The sequence below is a fragment of the Rattus norvegicus genome, chromosome X (assembly GCF_036323735.1).
Source record: "Rattus norvegicus strain BN/NHsdMcwi chromosome X, GRCr8, whole genome shotgun sequence".
In the NCBI taxonomy this organism is placed as follows: Eukaryota; Metazoa; Chordata; class Mammalia; order Rodentia; family Muridae; genus Rattus; species Rattus norvegicus.
This window is the reverse complement of record NC_086039.1, coordinates 37507703-37513223: the sequence shown is the minus strand read 5'-3', so window position 1 is coordinate 37513223 and position 5521 is coordinate 37507703.

The window sequence follows — 5521 nt, the reverse complement described above, 5'->3', positions numbered from 1 at the left end:
GCTCTCTGGAAGCCTACTGTTTTCTCAGCTTCTCTGAGATTTCTTGTTTTCTAATCAGGACATTCAGCTCAGTAGATTTGGGTGCTTTACCTTTTCACTACAGAGGTAAGGTGAATATTTTTAACATTACTATCACGTCATAAGGAGTTTGAAGTGTTGCGGGTGTGTGGGTCATCTTGAACTTTCTAGGTCCGGGTTCACTTTTACCTCAGGCTTAGAAGTGGGTGAGTGCCACTTTCCCCAAAAGTTATTTATTACATCTTAGAGGCCATTAACTACATTTAAGTCACTGCCTAGTGAATAAGTGTGGTTTTATTGTTTTTTTCTAATTCATTTTTAGGAAGATGGGGGCATTTCTTGTGTAATTCAGGCAGGCTGTTGAAGAACAATGTAATCTAGTAAAGCTTTGAACTTGAATTGTTGGTCCAGCCTCTCTTATATGGGAATTATAAGCATGGACAACCAGTGAAGAATTTTATAGTTTTATTCTTTTCCTTTTTCTTTTTTTTTAATACAAAGACTAGTCATATAGCACAGGCTGGATTGGAATTTTTCTCTTCATAGCTTTGAACTGGTAGTCCTTCTGCCTCTTTATCAGCCTAGTGGGCTCAAAACCCCTTTTGAAAATTCTAACCTTTCTCTCTCTCTCTCTCTCTCTCTCTCTCTCTCTCTCTCTCTCTCTCTCTCTCTCTGTTTTTTTTAAATAAAAGGTTTATTTTTATTTTTGTGTATGCATGTATGTCTCTGTGTGGGTATGTATGCTTAAGCTCAGGTGCTAGGTTGGGTAGGGATGGTGGAGGGAGGCCAGCAGAGGAATTCTTATCCCCTAGGGCTGGAGTTATGTAGGTCATAGTGAATCATCTGATGTGGGTGTATAGAACAGAATGTGATTGTTGGAAGAGGAGTATGCCATTTTAACTGCACAGGCCTTTCTGCATATCCCCTATTTAAAAAGAAAGGGGATATTTGTTTATGTATGCACACTTGAGTAGGTAGGGGTCATATGACAACTTACTGGAGTTGGTTCTTTCCTTTTACCATAAGACCCACAGGTCCAACTCAGGTCGTAAGTCTTGCCACCAAGCACCTTTACTGGTTAAGCCATCCTGGCACCCGTTAGTTTATCTTTTAATTAATAGACACAGTAACAGATTTTCATAAACCGTTTTTGTAACTGGTCTTTGCTAATTTGTGGGTTCTTCCTTTCCCACCCTTTATCACCCAGGTTTCATCACTTATCACTAGATAGGAGAGAAAGAAGAATAGATGGCAGGGGTGGGGGGCAGAGAGAGAGAAAAAGAGAGATCCCTGAATTTAATTTCATTCCTTTTATTTCTTCTTTGAGCACAATTAACAAACTGCAACCAACCACACTGAATGACCAAAACCACTCACCTCACCTAGCATTTTTATACCCCCTGAAAAATTCCCAGAATTCCAAACACCACACAATCACAGAAACTATCTGCAGCTGGCAAAACAACACCTCTGCTAGAGCATGGGGCAAATCATAGTCCGCTGCTGTGGACAGTCTGAAGCAGTCCCATAGCCCCATAACTGAAATTACAGTGAAAGCACATTCTTATAATATTTCTGTGTGTTTTTTAAAGGAAACCAAAATTCCATAATTCTGAATACAATATTTCATAATTCTTTGTTTCGGTTGGTTCTCCACCCTCCTTGTCTCAATGTAAATGCATATTAATACTTTTGTCAGCACTTGGTATTGTAAGACTTGCATTTTTGCTGGTTTATGAGCTTAAGTAGCATGTTAGTTTGAATTCCAATGATCATTAATAATGTTGGATTTTTTTTTTCTTTTTTGAGAGCTTGTTTGGACATTCTACCAAGGGAGTGTAGCTCACTAAAGAATATTCTTCCTATATGGGGGAAGAGGGATCCTCCTCTGTTGGTAATGTTGTCCTCGTTGAGCGCAGATCATTATGAGAGAAACAGATAAATTAGTGAGCAGGTGATAGGTACACTGGTGTACCCAAAAGATCAGTAGAACCAATCTTGGTGATCAATGGGGTAACACATTCCTTAGAGAAATTACCTTTTCTTCCACTTTTTTCCATTTTTTATTGGATATTTTCTATAGTTACATTTCTTTTTTTCTTCTTCTTCTTCTTTTTTCCTGAGCTGAGGACCGAACCCAGGGCCTTAGCGCTTTCTAGGCAAGCGCTCTACCACTGAGCTAAATCCCCAACCCCTATAGTTACATTTCAAATGTTATCCCTTTTCATGATTTTTCCTCTGGAATCTCCCTATCCCATCCTCCCCTCCCCTGCCTCTCTGAGAGTGTTCCCCCACCCACCTACCCACTCCCTCCCATCTCCGCCACTCTAGGGCATTGAGTCTTCATAGGGTCAAGGGCCTCTCCTCTCATTGACGCCCGATAAGGCCATCCTCTGCTACATATGTGGCTGGAGCCATAGGTCCCTCCATGTATACTCTCTGGTTGATAGTTTAGTCTCTGGGAACTCTGGGAGTCTCTATTGGGGGCCCCATTTTTAGTCCAATATTTGGTTAAAAGCATCTGACTCTGTATTTCTGAGGCTCTGACAGAGCCTCTCAGGAGACAGCTATATCAGGCTCTTATCATAATGCACTCTTGACATCCACAATATTGTCTGGGTTTGGTGACAGTATATGGAATGGATTCCTGGGTGCGGCAGTCTCTAGATGGCCTTTCCTTCAGTCTCTGCTCCACACTTAGTTTCTGTATTTCCTCCTGTGAATATTTTGTTCTCCCTTCTAAGAAGGACTGACGCATCCACTCTTTGATCTTCTAAATTCTTGAGCTTCATGTGGTCTGTGGATTGTATCTTGGGTATTCTGAGCTTTTGGGCTAATATCAACTTATCAGTGAGTGCATACTGTTAGGACCAATGTTAAATCTCTGCTTGCGCCAGGACAAAGCAAACGAAGCCAACATGGTTCCATGTGGAGAGATTTAATGAGAGAAGAAGAGTAGGGGAGAGGAAAGGCCGGCCATGAGCATGTGGAGGGAAGGCGGGGTAGAGAGAAGGGACAGGGAAGATGGGGGAAGAGCAGGGAAGAGAAGAGAACAAAGAGCAAGAGGGAGATGACAGGGCAAGCAGCCCCTTCTATAGTGTCAGGCATAGCTGGCTGTTGCCAGGCAACTGTGGGGTGGAGCATACCTGGCTACGGTCAGGTAGCTGTTGGGGTGGTGCTTAGACAGAATACCAACACATACCATGTGTGTTCTTTTGTGATTGGGTTACCTCACGCAAGATGCTATTTTCTAGTTCCATCCATTTGCCTAAGAATTTCATGAAGTCATTGTTTTTTATAGCTGAGTAGTACTCCATTGTGTAGATGTACCACATTTTCTGTATCCATTTCTCTGCTGAGGAACATCTGGGTTCTTTCCAGCTTCTGGCTATTATAAATAAAGCTGTTATGAACATGGTGGAATATGTGTCCTTATTATATGTTGGAGCATCTTTTGGGTATATGCCCAGGAGAGGTATAGCTGGGTCCTCAGGTAGTACTATGTCCAATTTTCTGAAGAACCTCCAGACTGATTTCCAGAGTAGTTGTGCCAGCTTGTAATCCCACCAACAATGAAGGAGTGTTCCTCTTTCTCCACATCCTTGCCAGCATCTGTTGTCACATGAGTTTTTGATTTTAGCCATTCAGATTGGTGTGAGGTGGAATCTCAGGGTTGTTTTGATTTACATTTCCCTGATGACTAAGGATGTTGAACATTTCTTTAGGTGCTTCTTGGCCATTCAACAGCAAACCTGTAGCCAACATCAAACTTAATGGAGAGAAACTTGCAGAAATCCCACTAAAATCAGGGACTAAACAAGATGTCCACTCTCTCCCTACTTATTCAATATAACACTTGAAGTCCTAGACAGAGCAATTAGACAACAAAAAGATGTCAAAGGGATACGAATTGGAAAGGAAGAAGACAAAATATCACTATTTGCAGAGGATATGATAGTTTACTTAAGTGACTCCGAAAGTTTCACCAGAGAACTCCTAAGCCTGATGAACAACTTCAGCAAAGTGGCTGGATATAAAATTAACTCATACAAATCAGTAGCCTTCCTCTATTCAAAGGAAAAACAGGCTGAGCAAGAAATTAGAGAAATGACACCCTTCACAATGGTCACAAATAACATAAAATACTTGGGTGAGTCTCTAACCAAGCAAGTGAAAGATCTGTATAACAAGAACTTCAAGTCTCTGAAGAAAGAAACTGAAGAAGATCTCAGATGGAAAGACCTTCCATCATGCTCATGGATTGACAGGATTAATATTTTAAAAATAGCCATTTTACCAAAAGCAATCTACAGATTCAATGCAATCCCCATCAAAATTCCAACTCAATTCTTCATAGAATTGGAAAGAGCAATTTGCAAGTTCATTTGGAATAATAAAAAACCCAGGATAGCAAAAACTATTTTCAACAATAAAAGAATTTCTGGGAGAATCACGATCCCGAACCTCAAGCTGTATTACCGAGCACTCAGGATAAAAACTGTATGGTATTGGTATAGAGACAGGCAGGTAGATCAATGGAATAGAATTGAAGACCCAGAAATGAGCCCACACACCTATGGTCACTTTATCATTGACAAAGGATCTAAAACCATCCAGTGGAAAAAAGATAGCATTTCCAACAAATGGTGCTGGTCCGACTGGTGGTCAGCATGTAGAAGAATGCAAATTGATCCATTTTTATAACCTTGTTCAAAGCTTAAGTCCAAGAGGATCAAGGATCTCCACATAAAACCAGATACACTCAAACTAATAGAAGAAAAAGTGGGGAAGAATCTCGAACACATGGGCACTGGAGAAAATTTCCTGAACAAAACACCAATGACTTATGCTCTAAGATCAAGAATTGACAAATGGGGGGTTGGGGATTTAGCTCAGTGGTAGAGTGCTTGCCTAGCAAACGCAAGGCCCTGGGTTTGGTCCCCAGTTCCGAAAAAAAGAAAAAGAAAAAAAATCGACAAATGGGACCTCATAAAACTGCAAAGGTTCTGAAAGGCCAAGGACACTGTCATTAGGACAAAACAGCAATCAACAGATTGGGAAAAGATCTTTACCTATCCTACATCTGATAGAGGGCTAATACCCAAAATATACAAAGGACTCTAGAAGTTAGACTCCAGAGAGCCAAATAACCTTATTATAAATGGGGGACATAGCTAAACAAAGACTTGTCTTCCATTTTTAAAAGGCAGCCTCTTGTTTTGTATCCTAAACAAGCCTAGAATAATGCTTCTGTCTTCCTCAGTTCTCTGAAGTGCTGAAATTCAAGTGTATACTACTGTGGCTACTGGTGACTTTCTTTCCAAAGACATTTTAAAAGACATTTTGTCCCTATTTTATCCAGGATGCTTTAGAATTTGTCCCAAGTCTTAGCTGAATTCAGGAATACTCCTGCCTCCTGTCTCCTATGTGCTAGAATTTCAGGCATATACCCATGGTGAATATTTTTTCATTTCCTTTTTTTGCATGGGTTTTTATTATATTT